Source organism: Arachis ipaensis, chromosome B8 (assembly GCF_059453495.1).
Source record: "Arachis ipaensis isolate K30076 ecotype BB chromosome B8, ASM5945349v1, whole genome shotgun sequence".
Classification (NCBI taxonomy): domain Eukaryota; kingdom Viridiplantae; phylum Streptophyta; class Magnoliopsida; order Fabales; family Fabaceae; genus Arachis; species Arachis ipaensis.
Window position 1 is genome coordinate 97,887,438 of NC_142443.1, and position 19,954 is coordinate 97,907,391.

The following is a 19,954-nucleotide window of genomic DNA, read 5'->3' on the forward strand; positions in this document are numbered from 1 at the left end:
AGCACACACCAAGTGGGCCCCAGAAGTGGATTTCTGCACTATCTATCATAGTTTACTCATTTTCTGTAAACCTAGGTTACTAGTTTAGTATTTAAACAACTTTTAGAGATTTATTTTGCATCACATGACATTTTAGATCTGAACTTTGTAATCTCTAATGGCATGAGTCTCTAAACTCCATTGTTGCGGGTGAGGAGCTCTGCTGTGTTTCGATGAATTAATGCAACTATTTCTGTTTTCTATTCAAACACGCTTGTTTCTATCTAAGATGTTCATTCGCACTTCAATATGATGGATGTGATGATCCATGACAGTCATCACCATTCTCAACCTATGAACGCGTGCCTGACAACCACCTCCGTTCTACTTTCGATTGAATGAATATCTCTTGGATTCCTTAATCAGAATCTTCGTGGTATAAGCTAGAATCCATTGGCAGCATTCTTGAGAATCCGGAAAATCTAAACCTTGTCTGTGGTATTCCGAGTAGGATTCAGGGATTAAATGACTGTGACGAGCTTCAAACTCGCGAGCGTTGGGCGTAGTGACAGACGCAAAAGGATCAATGGATCCTATTCTGACATGATCGAGAACTAACAGATGATTAGCCATGCGGTGACAGCGCACCTGGACCTTTTTCACTGAGAGGACGGATGGTAACCATTGACAACGGTGATCCACCAACACACAGCTTGCCATAGGAGGAACCTTGCGTGCGTGAAGAAGAAGACAGGGAGAAAGCAGAGATTCAGAAGACAAAGCATCTCCAAAACTCCAACATATTCTCCATTACTGCATACCAAGTATTTATTTTATGTTCCCTTGTTCATTTGCAAGTCAACTGATAATTATAATTGACCTCCTAACTGAGATTTACAAGATAACCAGAGATTGCTTCAAACCAACAATCTCCGTGGGATTCGACCCTTACTCACATAAGGTATTACTTGGACGACCCAGTGCACTTACTGGTTAGTGGTACGAATTATGAAAAGTGTGATTTACAATTCGTGCACCAAGTTTTTGGCACCGTTGCCGGGGATTGTTTGAGTTTGAACAACTAAATGTTTATTTTGTTGCTTAGATTAGGAATAATTTATTTTTGTTGCTATAGAGTCATTAAATTCTGAGTCCTTTATTTCCTTTTCAAAAATTTTACAAAAATGTTATTTTTCTTTATCAATTTTTAATTTTTTTCGTGAGTTTAGTGTCTTGTTCTAAGTTTGGTGTCAATTACATATTCTATATTTTTCTTTTAAATTTTTGAAGTTGTGTTCTTTGATCTTCACGTTGTTCTTGTTTATTTGTCTTGTTTGATTTTTAGTTTTTCTTGTTCTGTGTCTTTTCTTGTTTTTCTTGTGTTTTTCCAAAGCATTAGTCTTCAAAAAGGAATTTATTTTTAGTTAGTGAAAATATTCCTCTTCAAAACAAGTGTTACATTTACAGCTCAATTGGCTAGAGCATTGGTTTATGTTCTTGATGATTGGGCACCGGTTCTATTAAAAATCTTTTTCAAAAATAATTTTTCTTGATTTAATCTTGTGCCAAACTTTAAGTTTGGTATTTTCTTGTTAATCTTTATATAATTTTCGAAAAGTAATTTTGGTCTTCTAAAAATTTGAAGTTTGGTGTTCTTTCTTTTATTCTTGGTGTTCTTGTGAATCTTCAAAGTGTTCTTGAGTATTCTTTGTGTCTTGATCTTAAAATTCTTAAGTTTGGTGTTCCTTGGTGTTTTTCCTCCAAAACTTTCGAAAACAAGGAGCATTAGATCTAAAAATTTTAAGTCTTGTGTCTTTTATGTGTTTTTCTCTTTCATCATAAAATTCAAAATTCAAAAAAAATATCTTTTCTAACTATTTTTAAGCCATATTTTTGAATTTTTTTATAAAAAATCAGATTTCAATTTCAAAATTTTTCAAATCTTATCCTTTTAAAAAAAATTATATCTTTTTCAAAACAAATCTATATCTTTTCCTTCTTAAAATCTTTTCAACTCATAAATATCATTTTCAAATCTTCACAATATCTTTTTCAAAACAAATTTATCTTTTTCAAATATCTTTTATATTTTTTTTATTTTCAATTACATCTTTTTCCTATCATATTTATCTTTTACAAATCATATCTTCTATCTTATCTTTTCTCATAATTTTCGAATTACTTGGGTTAACTTGGTCAAAATTTTTCAAATCATATTTTTTTCAAAACATCCTAACCAATTTTTTTTCTTTCTCTCTCTCCATTTTTCGAAAATCTTCACCCATTTTTATTTATTTTATTTTAATTTATTTTATTTTCGAAATAAATAAATAAATAAATAAATAAAAATATTTTTTCTCTATTTTACATCATCTCCCTTTCTCCATCATAGATCTAAGTGGAAATGAACAGTCCAGAAGGACTCTGGGGTCATATGCTAACCCCACCACTGCTTCATATGGGAGTAGTATCAGTATACCCTCCATTGGAGTCAGTAGCTTTGAGTTGAATTCTCAGCTCATTATCATGGTGCAGCAAAGTTGCCAGTATTCCGGTCTTCCACAGGAAGAACCTACAGAGTTTCTGGCACAGTTTTTACAAATTGCTGACACAGTACATGATAAGGAAGTAGATCAGGATGTCTACAGATTATTACTGTTCCCATTTGCTGTAAAAGACCAAGCTAAGAGGTGGTTAAATAACCAACCTAAGGCTAGCATAAAGACATGGAAACAGCTGACAGAAAAATTCCTGAATCAATACTTTCCTCCAAAATGGATGACACAGCTAAGGCTGGACATACAAGGCATTAAACAAGGAGATAATGAATCTCTTTATGATGCCTGGGAGAGATACAGAGAGATGCTAAGAAAATGTCCCTTTGAGATGTTTTCAGAGTGGGTTCAGCTAGACATCTTCTATTATGGGCTTACAAAAAGAGCTCAGATGTCTCTAGACTACTCAGCTGGTGGATCTATCTACATGAGGAAGACAATTGAAGAAGCTCAAGAGCTCATTGATACAGTTGCCAGAAATCAGCATTTGTACTTAAGCAGCGAACCTTCCATGAAAGAAGAGGCTAAAACAGTGACTACTGAACTCAATCCTGCTGAACAAGCTACTGAATTCAATCAGCAATTGGATTTTCTAACAAAACAGTTAGCCAAATTCAAGGAGAGACTACAAGAGACAAGGATGGCTAATATAAATATGGAAGAACAATTAAAGCAAACAAAGCAGCAGCTGTCAAAACAAATAACAGAAGAATGCCAAGCAGTTCAATTAAGAAGTGTGAAAACATTAAATACCCCACCTCAAGGCAGCAGGAAGCCAAGAAATGAGCAAACTACCTAAATTCCATCTGAGGACAGTAAGAGCCCGGGGAAAAATAATTCTGGCGCTAAAACGCCAGAAATTGGGTGGAAGACTGGCGCTGAACGCCCAAACCATGCTCAAGACTGGCGTTCAACGCCAGAAACAAGCAAGGAACTGGCGTTGAACGCCCAAAGGAAGCACAGTTCTGGCGTTCAGACACCAGGAACAGATGAGGAGTTGGCGTCTAACGCCACTCCAGCTTCCAACCCTGGCTTTCAAATGCCAGTGAGGGATCAGACACCTGCAAGTGCTGATAATAAATCCCTCAAGAAGGCTTCTCAACCTACCTCTGTAGGAAATAAATCTGCAGCAACTAAGGTTGAGGAATACAAAGCCAAGATGCCTTATCCTCAAAAACTCCGCAAAGAGGAGCAGGATAAGCAATTTGCCTGCTTTGCAGACTATCTCAGGACTCTTGAAATAAAGATTCCGTTTGCAGAGGCACTTGAGCAAATACCCTCTTATGCCAAGTTCATGAAAGATATCTTGAGTCATAAGAAGGATTGGAGAGAAACTGAAAGAGTTCTCCTCACTGAAGAATGCAGTGCAGTCATTCTGAAAAGCTTCCCAGAAAAGCTTAAAGATCCCGGGAGCTTTATGATACCGTGCATATTAGAGGGTAACTGCACAAAGACAGCTCTATGTGATCTTGGGGCAAGCATCAACCTAATCCCTGCATCCACTATCAGAAAGCTTGGCTTGACTGAAGAGGTCAAACCAACCTGGATCTGTCTTCAACTTGCTGATGGCTCCATTAAATACCCATCAGGCATAATTGAGGACATAATTGTCAAGGTTGGGCTATTTGCCTTCCCTACTGACTTTGTAGTGCTGGAAATGGAGGAGCACAAGAGTGCAACTCTCATTCTAGGAAGACCATTCCTAGCAACTGGACGAACCCTCATTGACGTCCAAAAAGGGGAGATAATCCTGAGAGTCCATGAGGATGAGTTTAAGTTGAATGTTGTCAAAGCTATGCAACATCCAGACACATCAGACAACTGCCTGGGCGTTGATATTATTGACTCCCTGGTGGAAGCGGTCCATATGACTGAGAGTCTCGAATCAGAGCTAGAGGACATTTTTAAAGATGTTCAGCCTGATCTGGAGGAACCAGAGGAAATAAAAGAACCTCTGAAAACTCCTCAGGAAGAGGAGAAACCTCCTAAACCCAAGGTTAAACCACTACCACCATCCCTGAAATATGCATTTCTGGGAGAAGGTGACACTTTTCCTGTAATCATAAGCTCTGCTTTAGGGCCACAGGAAGAGAAAGCACTAATTCAGGTGCTAAGGACATACAAGACAGCTCTTGGGTGGTCCATAAGTGATCTTAAGGGCATTAGCCCAGCCAGATGCATGCACAAGATCCTATTGGAGGATGATGCTAAGCCAATGGTTCAACGACAGAGGCGGCTAAATCCCGCCATTAAGGAGGTGGTGCAGAAAGAGGTCACTAAGTTACTGGAGGCTGGGATTATCTATCCTATTTCTGATAGCCCCTGGGTAAGCCTTGTCCATGTTGTCCCTAAGAAGGGAGGAATGACAGTGGTTCATAATGAAAAGAATGAACTGGTTCCTACAAGAACAGTTACAGGGTGGCGTATGTGTATTGACTACAGAAGGCTCAATACAGCCACCAGGAAGGATCATTTTCCTTTACCATTCATAGACCAGATACTAGAGAGACTAGCAGGTCATGAATATTACTGCTTTTTGGATGGCTATTCAGGTTACAACCAAATTGCAGTAGATCCTCAGGACCAAGAGAAAACAGCATTCACATGTCCTTCTGGAGTGTTTGCCTACAGAAGGATGCCTTTTGGTCTGTGTAATGCACTTGCAACCTTTCAGAGGTGCATGCTCTCTATCTTCTCTGATAAGGTAGAGAAGTTTATGGAAGTCTTCATGGATGACTTTTCAGTATTTGGAGACTCATTCAGCTCCTGCCTTAACCATTTAGCACTTGTTCTGAAAAGATGCCAAGAGACCAACCTAGTTTTAAACTGGGAAAAATGTCACTTTATGGTGACTGAAGGGATTGTCCTTGGGCATAAAATTTCAAACAAGGAAATAGAGGTGGATCAAGCTAAAGTTGAAGTAATTGAAAAATTACCACCAACTGCCAATGATAAGGCAATCAGAAGCTTTCTGGGGCATGCAGGATTCTATAGAAAGTTTATAAAGGATTTTTCAAAAATTGCAAAACCTCTGAGCAATCTGCTAGCTGCTGACACGCCATTTGTGTTTGACACAAAGTGTCTGCAGGCGTTTGAGACCCTGAAAGCTAAGCTGGTCACAGCACCAGTTATTTCTACACCAGACTGGATATTACCCTTCGAACTAATGTGTGATGCTAGTGACCATACTATTGGTGCAGTATTGGGACAGAGGCATAACAAGCTTCTGCATGTCATTTATTATGCTAGAAGTGTTTTAAATGATGCCCAAAAAATTACACAACCACAGAAAAAGAATTACTTGCAGTGGTTTATGCCATTGACAAGTTTAGATCCTACTTAGTAGGATCAAAAGTGATTGTGTACACTGACCATGCTGCTCTTAAATATCTACTCACAAAGCAGGATTCAAAGCCCAGGCTCATAAGATGGGTGTTGCTTCTGCAAGAGTTTGATATAGAAATAAGAGACAGAAAAGGAACAGAGAATCAAGTAGCTGATCACCTGTCCCGGATAAAACCAGTAGCAGGAGCATCCCTCCCTCCTACTGAGATCTCTGAAACCTTTCCTTCTGTAACCATGGAGAGGAAGCATGAAAAGCTTCTCTCACTGCAGAGTCAACCAAAGCCCCCACATTCAAACTCTAAGTTTAGTGTTGGGAGGTCCCAACCTTGCTCTGATTATCTGTGAGGCTCCATGAGAGCTCACTGTCAAGCTATTGACATTAAAGAAGCGCTTGTTGGGAGGCAACACAATGTTATTTAATTATATCTATTTATTTTCCATGGCTATTTTATGTTTTCTTTAGGTTGATGATCATGTGAAGTCACAAAAACAAATGGAAAATCAAAAACATAATGAAAAACAGCATGAAAAATAGCACACCCTGGAGGAAGATCATTCTGGCGTTTAAACGCCAGAAACAAGCATCTGTCTGGCGTTTAATGCCAGAAACAAGCACCAAGCTGGCGTTTAACGCCAGAAACAAGCATCAGTCTGGCGTTAAATGCCAGAAACAGGCTACATTTGGGCGTTTAATGCCAGAAACAGGCAGCAGTCTAGCATCCAATGCCAGGATTGCACAGTAAGGGCATTTTGTACGCCTAATTGGAGCAGGGATACTAAATCCTTGACCCCACTGGATCTGTGGACCCCACAGGATCCCCACCTACCTCACCATTCAAATTCAAACCATTTCCCTCCCAAACCCACCCATTCATACACTTCCATCTCCTCTATCTTCTCCACTTCTTTCTTCTTTTTCTCGAGGACGAGCAAACTTTTAAGTTTGGTGTGGTAAAAGCATTGCTTTTGTTTTTCCATAATTCAGTGGTAGAGCAATTGACTGCAGATCAAAGAGCTATGAGGAAAGAGCAACAAAGGCAAGGAAGAGACATAGAGGAGCTCAAGAGCACCATTGGTTCTTCAAGAAGAGGAAGACGCCACCCTCATTAAGGTGGACCCATTCCTTAATCTCCTTGTTCTTATTTTCCTGTTTTTCGTTTACTATGCTTCATGTTTAATTATGTTTGTGTCTTTACTATATGATCACTAGTATCTAAGTGTCTATGTCTTAAAGATATGAATGTCCTATGAATCCATCACCTTTCTTAAATGAAAATTGTTTTCTGAAAAAGAAAAAGAAGTACATGAATTTCGAATTTTAAAATAGTTTAATTATTTTGATGTGGTGACAATACTTTTTGTTTTCTGAATGAATGCTTGAACAGTGCATATTTCTTTTGAATTTGTTGTTTATGAATGTTAAAATTGTTGGCTCTTGAAAGAATGATGAAAAAGGAGAAATATTATTTGATAATCTGAAAAATCATAAAAATGATTCTTGAAGGAAAAAAAAGCAGTGAAGAACAAAGCTTGCAAAAAAAATTGCGAAAAAAAAAAGCAAGCAGAAAAAGCCAAAAGCTCTTTAAACCAAAAGGCAAGAGCAAAAAGCCAATAGCCCTTAAAACCAAAAGGCAAGGGTAATAAAAAGGATCCAAGGCTTTGAGCATCAGTGGATAGGAGGGCCTAAAGGAATAAAATCCTAGCCTTAGCGGCTAAACCAAGCTGTCCCTAACCATGTGCTTGTGGCGTGAAGGTGTCAAGTGAAAACTTGAGACTGAGCGGTTAAAGTCGAGGTCCAAAGTAAAAAAAAATAGATTGTGCTTAAGAACCCTGGACACCTCTAATTGGGGACTTTTGCAAAGCTGAGTCACAATCTGAAAAGGTTCACCTAGTTATGTGTCTATGGCATGTATGTATCTGGTGGTAATACTGGAAAACAGAGTGCTTAGGGCCACGGCCAAGACTCATAAAGTAGCTGTGTTCAAGAATCAACATACTGAACTAGGAGAATCAATAACACTATCTAAATTCTGAGTTCCTATAGATGCCAATCATTCTGAACTTCACAGGATAATGTGAGATGCCAAAATTGTTCAGAAGCAAAAAGCTAATAGCCCCGCTCATCTAATTAACACTGATCTTCATAGATGTTTTTGGAATTCATTGTATATTCTCTTCTTTTTATCCTACTTTGTTTTTAGTTGCTTGGGGACAAGCAACAATTTAATTTTAGTGTTGTGATGAGCGGATAATTTATACGCTTTTTGGCATTATTTTTACTTAGTTTTTAGTATGATTTAGTTGGTTTTTAGTATATTTTTATTATTTTAATTAAAAATCACATTTCTGGACTTTACTATGAGTTTGTGTGTTTTTATGTGATTTCAGGTATTTTCTGGCTGAAATTGAGGGAGCTGAGCAAAAATCTGATTCAGGCTGAAAAAGGACTGCTGATGCTGTTGGATTCTGAACTTCCTGCACTCAAAATGGATTTTCTGGAGCTACAAAACTTCAAATGGCGCTCTCTCAATTGCGTTGGAAAGTAGACATCCAGGCAATTGTGGAAGTAGCATCCAAAAGCCAACAATCCATGCCAACAATTTTGAACTTAATCCACAGCTCATCACCCTTGTTCAGAACAACTGTTCATTTGGAGGAGGTGTTCAAGAAGACCCCAATCAACATTTAACCACCTTCCTGAGAATATGTGACACAGTGAAGTCTAATGGTGTTAATCCTGACGCCTATAGACTGCTCTTATTTCCATTCTCACTCAGGGACAAAGCAGCCAAGTGGCTGGAATCTTTCCCAAGGGAAACCTTGACAACTTGGGAAGACGTGGTGAACAAATTCTTAGCAAGATTTTACCCTCCTCAACGAATCAATAGGCTGAGAGCTGAGGTCCAAACTTTCAGGCAACAAGATGGTGAGACTCTATATGAAGCATGGGAGAGGTTTAAAGACCTTACAAGGAGGTGCCCACCAGATATGTTCAACGTATGGGTGCAGCTGCACATTTTCTATGAAGGGCTCTCTTATGAGTCAAAGAAGGCCGTAGACCATTCATCCGGAGGATCTTTGAACAAGAAGAAGACTATTGAGGAAGCCATAGATGTTATTGAAACAGTAGCAGAAAACGACTACTTCTATGCTTCCGAAAGAGGGAACACAAGAGGAGTAATGGAGCTAAACAATGTAGATGCTCTGTTGGCCCAAAACAAGCTCATTACCCAGCAGCTGGCTGACCTCACCAAGAAGATGGAAAAGAACCAAGTAGCAGCAATCTCCACTTCATCAACAACCCAAGAAGGAGTGAATGAAGAAGTAGAGGGTAGTCAGGAGCAAGCCAACTACATTGGGAATTCACCAAGGCAAAACTATGATCCATACTCCAAGACCTACAACCCTGGATGGAGAAACCACCCAAACTTTGGGTGGGGAAGTCAGCAAGATCAAAACCAAGACTAGAGACGTTACAACTCCAACAATAATGCAGCTCACCAACAATTCACACAGAGGACATCTCAACACCCCCACAACAACACTTCTCCACACGCCTATCAAAACCAAAACAGCACATCTGCTCCGAATCAACCATCAATTGATGACAAGCTCTCTAATATTGAAACCTTACTTGAAGGAATATGCCAAGAGATTCAAGAAAATAAGGTGTTCAAGGAGGAGGTGCGAGCCAATATTAAGAACCAGGGAGAGACCATTAGAAAGCTGGAATTCTAGGTGGGATGTTTAGCTGAGAAGATTCCCAAACCTACCGATAGCTTCCCAAGTGACACGGAGAAAAACCCCAAAGGAGAAGCAAAGAAAGTAAGATGGGAAGATTGCAAAATGGTCACTACAAGTGATCAAGAGACTGAAGACAAGCAAGGCAAACTTTTCGAACAACCTGAAGACAACTCAACAAAGGAGGAGGATAGAGATCACCAAGAACCAGAAATCTCACAACAAGAGCTGCTGAAGCTCTATGCATCCTTCCCTCAACTGCTCAATGGTGCTGTGGGAAAGAGAATATACTCAAGGTTCCTAGACTTGTTTGCATCTCTGCATGTAAACATACCATTCATCAAGGCAATTCAACAAATGCCTGCTTTCATCAAGTATATGAAAGAACTTCTTCCCAGGAAAAGCTCACTCAAAGGAGGCCAGACTATAGTGATGAACAAGGAATGTAGTGCCCTTATTCAACCTGAGTTGCCTACAAAAAGAAGAGACCCAGGGAGCTTTCACATCTCTTGTGCCATAGGTGAAACTATGTTTGATAGAGCACTATGTGATTTGGGGGCCAGCATCAACTTACTGCCCTTATCCCTGGTGAAGAGGCTGCAGATCAATGAGATAATACCCACAGATGTAATCATCAGACTGGCTGACAAAACTCAAAAGCAAGCAATAGGAGTGGTGGAAAATGTGTTGCTAAAGGTTGGGAAATACTTTCTCCTAACAGACTTTGTCATACTAGACATGGAAGAGAGTCATACTCACCCAATCATATTGGGAAGACCATTCCTAGCTACGGCCAGAGCACTTATCGATGTAGAGAAAGGGGAGCTAATATTGAGAATCCATGATGAACAACTCAGCTTCAATGTTTTCAAACTCTCACAAGAAACAAATCAAGAGGACAAGGAACTAAGCACAAATGATAATGAGACACTGGAAGAGGAGACAAGCACTGAAGCACAGCCAGTTCATTCTGAGATCCCCTTAATTGATAAACAAGGAAAACAGCAATTGCCACAGCTCAAGGAAAAATTGGAAGAACCTAAACCTCTAGAGGCAGGTAAAGACAGCATCACAACTCCTTTAGAAAAAGAGGTCATCGAGGGCAAGGCAACCTCAAAAGAAACAAAGAAGAAGGTACCAAGGAGGTGGAGGAACAAGAAGATCCCTACGGAAGACTTCTCTCCAGGGGATAGAGTTGTCTCAGCTTACTTCCCAGATATTCCCCCTAATCTCCCCACTGTACCATCTCAGTTACCTAAGGTCTTCACTATCAACAGAGTTCTTTCCCTGGAACATGTGGAGATCATTGATCCAACCAATGGATATAAGTCCACAGCAAGAGGGGAGGACTTTAAGCACTACCAACCACCCTGATGAGGGAAAAACGTCAAGCTAGTGACGCTAAAGAAGCGTTTCATGGGAGGCAACCCATGTTTTATATGTTTTTAAAATAGTGAATAAATCAATGTTTATGAATTTCAACCCAAACTTGACAAACACTTGGTGAAATCTTTATCATGCAGTATATAGTGAAGAACAAGTTTGGTGTTCAAAGCAGAACTCTTGGAGCTTTGAACAAAACTTTTCATCACAGTGCTCCAAACTAAGTTTGGTGTCACCCCAAGGTGCCATCAATCTGCCTATAAGGATACACAAGTAGTTGGCTAGTTGAAATTCATAAATATACAAACTCTTTTTCTTCTCTTTATTATTCTAGCCGTAGAGTTTGATTTTTATGATATTAATTTCCTTATTTTAAATCTTTATAGGAAAAAGGAAAAGAGCATTGAAGGGGATTGATTGGACAATTAAATAGGGGGAGATTCCGCCACTTAATGAAGAACACTACACACATCTCTCAAGAGGGAACGCATGGGGAAACGTTGCCATGCAACATTGGAGAAGGAAGACCCTTGAAGACCGAACCAATCACTCTCATCAAGTGATGATCCTTGTCCTTCCTTCATACACAACCCCAACCGTCCATCAAGCAACAATCCTTGCAATCCACACCTTCCATCCACTCGTGATCTCCCTATATAAGTGAACCTTAGTGCATGCTCATTCCTCACACTCAAATTCTAACTCTCCATACTTCATACTTTTGGCTTGATCAACCCCTTCATCACACTATGTCCTAGCCAACCTATTCCTCATCTATCAGTATCCTCCAACCCCCCTCCCCCCTTCAAAACAGCAACTCAATTCATGGCATCATCAAGCTCAAAGAGGCAAAAGAGGAAGGAACCCATGGAGAGTGTTCCTTTCGATGAGAAGAGATTCAAAGCTGCCTTTCATGAACGTGAATTCGAACGGATAAGGGCCAGAAAGATATTGCCAGAGTTAATCTTCCAAATCAATGCAAATGAGTCACCACAAATTCTGGAGAAAATCAAACAGAGGGGGTGGAAATTGCTCACAAGTCCAGAGGGGAAGATCAATGGAAACCTCATCAAAGAATTTTATGCAAATGTAGTAAGAGAAGATAAAACCAAGGCCCGAACCTTCAAAAGTTACATGAGAGGAAAGGAGGTGGACTTCAGCCCAAATGCCATAACAAGAGCTCTTCACCTGAAATTACCTCATTTTGATGAGGACAGTTATCAGGCAAGGATAAGTAGAAGCCCTGATAATGATGAGCTCTCAGAGATAGTGTCAGACATCTGTATTATAGCAGCTGACTGGGAGAGGTACACAGATGGGAGACCCAAGTTCATCAAGAGGGGAGACCTGAGCCCTTAAGCCAAGGGGTTGTTTGAACTCGTAAGGAGGTCCATCCTACCAGCTGCAAATAATTCAGAGGTAAACATCAATCGAGCTACTATGGTGCATTGCTTAATACAGGGTGGGGAAATCAATGTGAATGAGCTCATCGCCGAGGGGATTCAAGATTCGGCTGAGAAGGTTGATTCAGGTGCCAGGCTTTGGTACCCCAGCACCATTCTCTGCCTATGCAACAAGGCCAAGGTAGTATTTGAGGACAGCAATCCAGACTGGGTGAACCCAGGGAGGCCAGTTACACTTGAGCGATTGGTTTATACTACACCTGCTCAGCAACAAAGAAGACCACAAATAGGGAAACCAAAAGCAAAAGAAAGAGTTCACCAAGAGAAACCTCATCAGGAAGAATATCAACAAGGAGAGTATTATGATCCAGCCAATTTGAATATGAGTCACCTTCTAAGAGCCATTGAGGATCTGGGGATGAGACATATGGAAGGACAAGAGCAAATACTGAACCTTCAATCCAACTGGCTGAGCCAACAGGAAGCATGGCAAAAACAACAAATGGAGCAGCAGCAGGAACACTACTCCCAGCTCACTCAAGCCATCAACCAAGTGAATGAGAGGCAAGAGCTTCAAGAGAAGCACTTGCAAGAACTCAACCAGCGGCAAATAGCCCAAATAAAAACTTTCAATGAGTTCAGTGTACTCAATGAAGGAAGGCAACTACATAGGGAGGAGTTCTATGTAAACACTCAAGCCAAGTTGAATTACATGTCTAATCAATTGCATCATCTCCACTATGCCATTCCCACATATGATGAGGTCCAAAAAGAATTGGTAGAGCAAGAAGAAGGGAAGGTGAAACAACAGAAAGAAGCACTAAAGAAGAAGATGGAAGATACTGGCTTCTGGAAGAAACTGCTTGGAAAAGGCAAGGGAAGTGGAAGTACAAGCACTCAAGAGAGACACAATGAGGACAAGCAAGGATGGGAGCATGGGCATCCACATGAATGACAGGTGGTGGAGTTCTTTTTAGTTTATCGTTTTCTATGCTTTAAATAAGGAAGATCTTGTATGAAATAGAACATGCTTCCATGTTAGTTTAAATCTTTTTAAATTCTGTCTTTTAAGTTTTCTTTCTGAATAGGTGTATGTGTGCTAGTCTTTATGTCACTGCATCCTCCTTAACTTACTTGTATGCTTGTCCCTTTAAATCAAATGAAGAGAGAATGTTTATGTTTCAAAAGACCAGAGTAGAGTTCATACTATGGAGTACATTCATGAGTTTGTGGTATGATCATAAGTTAGCTAAGTTGGTTCAACCATAAGGTGGGATGACAACTATCTGGCCTGAATACTTTGCTTTAAATATACTCATGAGACTAAGTATATGACAAGATCCTAATAAGAGAAAGAGAAAAGAATAATGAGAGTGGAAAAACAAAAGAAAAAGAGTAAGCAATAAGGCTAGGCACCAATGGTTCTGATCTTAAGATATGTGTCTGTGGTGTTCCTGTGTGAGGGATCTACTTGTATGAATAAGCTCTTAGGGGTGCTTTATCACTTGGTAACTTGGGTTAACTAACCCGGGATTATCAGCTGAAAGTCCATTATCAAGAGTAACCCTCACCACAGAGCATTTAGTAACCCAAAGAGGTGTTGGACACCAAGGTCTCAAGAAGGAAAATAAATGAACTATGTGCCTATGGTGTGTATGTATGGGGGAGAGACTTGAGGGAGTAAGTCCTTAGGGGTGCTTCAACACCTAGCACCTTGAACCAACTGGTTCGGGAGTGTTGGCTGAAAGCTTATCTTAAAAAGTTGCCCCCTTACAGAGCACTTAGCCTAAGAACACCAATAAGCTCTGAAATGACAATAAAGGGATCAATGAATAAAAGTCTCATGGGATGTAAGCAAAGTGAGTGTTTTAGGACATGATAAAGGTCTGAAAGCCAGTAAAGGAATGAACCTAAGTTGCTATGCATGAAACCACCATAAAATCAGTGATATGACTTCCACAAGAATGACTCATTGCTCTTGGCATTCCATTCATCATTCTCTTGTTCCAATACTTGCTTAGGGACAAGCAAGCTTTAAGTTTGGTGTTGTGATGCCAGGGCATCTTGGCCAGTTTCACTGACCTTTTCTTTACTGTTTTTAGGATAGTTTCATGCATTCTCTTAGGAAATAAGCAAGTTTTGGGTAGATATTCACTTACACCTTGATTCAAGCATACATTGTGCATTTTACATTATTTCATGAGGATTTTGCATGAGTTTAGTGACAAATTATATGCTGCATTGCCCATGATTTGGACTAGAACTTTGATGCGCTCTATTGCTTGATTTCAGGACCAAAGGAAGCAAGGAATGGGAGGTAACTTGCAAAGTTAATGAGAAAAGTGATTGCCAATAACGCTCTCGAAGCCATCATTGACCACGTTAAGAGTCACGTTAACTAAGTTAACGTGAACTCTAACATGGAGAGGGGAAGTTGAGCCAACGTTAGTGACACTTAACATTGTCACTAACGTTGGCAAATGCTCACAAGTGGCCACGTTAGAGTCCACGTTAACTTGGTTAACGTGGCCTCTAACGTTAAAAGGGGGAAGAAGCGCCAACGTTAGTGACATTCAACATTGTCACTAACGTTGGCCTAAGGAGAAACATACCACGTTAACTCCCACGTTAACTTGGTTAACGTGGGAGCTAACGTAAGAAGCAAGAGTGGTCGACAACGTTAGTGACACCCAACATTGTCACTAACGTTGGAGGCAACCACACAACCCCCCAAGGAGCCACGTTAACTTCCACGTTAACTTAGTTAACGTGGAAGCTAACGTTGATGAGTGAAAGAATAGCCAACGTTAGTGACACTCAACATTGTCACTAATGTTGGGGATGGCTAAGCATGGCCACGTTAGAAGCCACGTTAACCTAGTTAACGTGGACTCTAACGTGAGACATAGGGGCACCTTGGAACGTTAGTGACAATGTTGAGTGTCACTAACATTCTCGAAGGATGGCAAGCCCACGTTAAAGAGCCACGTTAACTAAGTTAACGTGGGCTCTAACGTGGTAACAAAGGGGGCTTTTCAAAGTTATTGGGAATGTTAAGTCTCAATAACGTGTGCGAAGGACTTAGAGGCAACGTTAGTGGCAACGTTTGTGCCACTAACGTTGAAGTTAACATGGCTTTTACTTAGGAACGTTAGTGAGAAAGTTGATTGTCACTAACGTTCTCGAACTCATATTTTCACTAAACGTTAACACCCCTAACGTCCTGAGCTAAAGTCTCTGCCCACTTCACATTTTCTCTCTGCAAGTAAAGCCAAGCCCAAATGAAGAAGAGAACTGCTTCAAACTCAAGATCCAAAGGCCCAAGACTTGAAGAGCCAACTAGAAGCTGAGAAAAGTAGTATATATAGGAGTAGCTTTGAATTGTTTAGGAGTTCTAAAAGTTGGAAAAGAGAACTACTCTCTGTATTTTACCTTCTCTGCATTTTCTAGTTTTATGATGTATTCTCCATCTTTGTTTTCATTTTCTAGAGCTATGAACAACTAAACCCCTTTCATTGGGTTAGGGAGCTCTGTTGTAGTTTGATGGATCAATACTAATTTTCATTATTCTTCTTCTATCTTTTCTCTTGATTTTTACTTGAAAGCTTTCGATCTTCATCCAATTGGGTAGTTATCTTGGAAAAGAAGCTATTCAAACTTGGATCTCTTCTGAACCTTGAAAGAGGAATGAAGAGATCAAGCTAGAAATACTTTCTCATGCTGGACCAAATTGGGTTTGGGTGGGTATGTGACTATAACCCTCTCAATACTTGATTTGGGAAATACATGTGGTATAATCAGTGACCATACTTCATCTCTTCTCATGAGCAATTGACCAAGGAATTGGCTATTGATCAAGATTTGAGAGATTGAATTTGTAATTCAATCAATTAGGATTGCCAAGGAGATCAATGAGTGCATTGATTGAGGAAGAGATGAAAATGAACTTGATCCAGAGAATTGCAACATCTCCTAAGCCCAATGAACTCCCCATCTCTGATCTTACCCATTCTCTTTAATTTCTGCCATTCACTTTTATGAGCAAATTCCCCATTCCCATTTACAATTCTACAATTACTTTCAGTCATTTACTTCCAGTCCTTTAATTCTAGCATTTACTTTTCTGTTATTTACATTCCCGCCATTTTATTTTCTGCAATTCTCAACCTAAATTCTGGATTCGCTCAACTAGAACATTCTTCTAATTAAAGTTGCCTGATAAATCAATCCCTGTGGGATTCGACCTCACTCTATTGTGAGTTTTTACTTGACGACAAATTCGGTACACTTGCCGAAGGGAATTTGTTGAGAGATAATTTCCACCCACATCAATGTTCCCTTGTTCATTTGCAAGTCAACTGATAATTATAATTGACCTCCTAACTGAGATTTACAAGATAACCAGAGATTGCTTCAAACCAACAATCTCCGTGGGATTCGACCCTTACTCACATAAGGTATTACTTGGACGACCCAGTGCACTTGCTGGTTAGTGGTACGAATTGTGAAAAGTGTGATTCACAATTCGTGCACCAAACATCAATGACTAACAAATAAAAATAGAGGAATTAACAAAATAAAAATAAAGGAACATAAATTGCATTAATGAAAATTGAGAGTGACATATGAAATCATAAATTAAATTAGCAAAATAAATGAATCAATTAGAGAAGTAGATAAACTAAAGTAATAGAACAATTAAGTAGAAGAAACCTAAATTGAAGCAAGGTAGAATTCTGAAACTAAGAAATAAACCAAAACACCCTAAAACCTAGAGAGAGGAGAGAGCCTGTCTCTCTAGAAAACTACATCTAAAACCTAAAAATTGTGAATGAAGTGTTGAATGAATGATTCCCCCCATCCCGCTCCACTTTGCAGCATCTAAGCTTCACTTTCGGGCTTGAAACTGGGACAAAAGTAGCCTAGAAATTGCCCCCAGCGTCTTCTGTGTAATGCAGCACGTGACGCTCTGTCACACGTACACGTCAGCCACGCGTACACATCGATGATCTTTTTCACTTGTCACGCGTACCCAACATCCACGCGTACGCGTCGCTTGCCTGATGCGCTGGTCACGCGTACGCGTCATCTACGCGTGCCCGTCACTGCCAGCTTCTCCAAACCTCACTTTCTTGTGTTCCTTCCACTTTTGCATGCTTTATTTCCATCCTCTAAGCCATTCCTGCCCTGAAAAACCTGAAAACACCAAACACACATATCACGGCATCGAATGGTAATAAGAGAAGATTATAAATTAGTAATTTAAGGCCAAAGAAGCTTGTTTTCAAGCAAAATAAAGGAATCAATGAGAGAAGTAGATAAACTAAAGTAATAGCACAATTAAGTAGAAGAAACCTAAATTGAAGCAAGGTAGAATTCCAAAATTGAGAAGAAATAAACCAAAAAATCATAAATCCTAGAGAGAGGAGAGAGCCTTTCTCTCTAGAAAACTACATCTAAAACCTAAAAATTATGAATGAAGTGTTGAATGATTGATTCCCCCCCCCCATCCTGCTCCATTTTGCAGCCTCTAAGCTTCACTTTTAGGCTTGAAACTAGGCCAAAAGCAGCCCAGAAATCTCCCCCAGCGTCTTCTGTGTAATGCAGCACGTGACACTCTGTCACGCGTATGCGTCAGCCACGCGTATGCGTCGATGATCTTTTTCACTTATCACTCGTACCCGTCATCCACACGTACGCGTCGCTTGCCTGATGCGCTGGTCACGCGTACGCATCGTCTACGCGTGTGCATCGCTGCCAGCTTCTCCAAACCTCACTTTCTTGTGTTCCTTCCACTTTTGCATGCTTTATTTCCATCCTCTAAGCCATTCCTGCCCTGGAAAATCTGAAAACACCGAACACACATATCACGGCATCGAATGGTAATAAGAGAAGATTAGAAATTAGTAATTTAAGGCCAAAGAAGCATGTTTTCAATCAAAACACAGAGTTAGGAAGGAAAATGTAAAACATACAATTTATATGCATAAGTGTGAGAATAATGGATAAAATCCACTCAATTCAGCCTAAAATGTACCACGAAATAGTGGTGCATCAAATCTCCCCACACCTAAATATTAGCATGTCCTCATGCTAAGCTCTAGAGAAGCTATAAGGGAATGAAGAGGAATGGTAGAATTTATGAAATGCAACTATCTAAATGAATACAACTAAATACAAAGTGCTTTTTCCTACTTGGTTAAAAGTAAATAAATTCTCCAAGAACAAATATAAATTGGATTTCACTAATTCAAATCATAAAATGAAGTATAAAAAGACTTGTAAGAAGAAAGCTCGTGAAAGCTGGGGACAAAGGATCGAGCATCGAACCCTCACCGGAAGTGTATACACTCTAATCACTCAAGTGTTTAAGGTTTGATTCTCTCAATTCTCTACTAACCTTGCTTTCTAAGGCTTGCTCTTCTTCTACCAATCAACAAAAATTTAATGCACAAATATACATATCAAGAGGTCTTTCAAGGGTTGTAATGGGGTTAGGGTCAAGGTAGGAATGTATTTGGTCAAGTGGACTGAATTCTGAATCCTTGATTAACCCAAACTTTTCACCTAACTTAAGACAATCCATATAATCAAATGCAAAATCCAACTACCCATTAATTATGTTTTCCACATACTCATGCATCCCAATTTTGAGTACAACTCACATGCATTGCTACGAACACTTACTTTAGGGCATTTGTCTCCCTTTATTATTTGTTTTTTTTCTTTTTATTTTTTTACGCGTTTGTTTTGTTTTTTCAATACATATGATTAAGATATTGAATGCATAAATATGTCCTAAACATTCTTTTCACATTTTCATAAAGATATACAACACCCAATTCTCAAACCAAATGTTTCCAAACCCAATTTTCCCACACTTAATTCATGAGCACTCTCACTAGTCTAAGCTAACCAAGGATTCAAATTAAGGACAATATTATTTTTCGCTTAGAGTTAATGATGAGTTAAAGTAAAGAACAAATGGGGTTAAAAAGGCTCAACATTAGTTTGCAAAGGATAATTAAAAAGGGTAAGGCCATATGGGTATGTAAGCTCAGTGAAACAAAGGCCTCAATCATATAAGTGCATGCATACATCAAACCATGGAAATATAGAATCAAGCAAGACAAAGATTACAATTTTAGAGAGAACAACACACACCATAAATAAAATATTAGTTGATAAAATACAACTAATCAATAGGCTCAAAATCTCACTGGTTCTGTGTGTTCGAGCTCTAAACTATGTTTCAAAATAAAATTTCTTCAAACAAGTTCAAAAAGGTTCAATTTAAATTAGTGAAATGCTATAAAAAGTGTCTTGAAAAAGAATATATTACTTTAACCAAGCAGTGGTAGAATATGTATAAAATCTAACAAACATGCAATCAAACATACAAATGCAACAATGAACTAACAAAGAAAATTAAACATTGGTGTTGAGAAGAGAATAACTAACCCACGGAAGTCGGTATCGACCTCCCCACACTTAAATATTGCACTGTCCTCGGTGCATGCAAAGATGTGCAAGTGGACGGGTGTTACA

At 39.4% G+C, this 19,954-nt stretch overlaps 1 non-coding gene across 1 annotated transcript; it reads right to left on the reverse strand.

Moving 5' to 3' along the window:
• Nucleotides 1-8,765: 8,765 nt before the first annotated feature.
• On the reverse strand, nt 8,766-8,872 carry LOC148548951 (small nucleolar RNA R71). The gene has a single exon (XR_015897856.1). It is a non-coding gene; the product is annotated as a small nucleolar RNA R71 (small nucleolar RNA).
• Between the last annotated feature and the right edge of the window lie 11,082 nt (nt 8,873-19,954).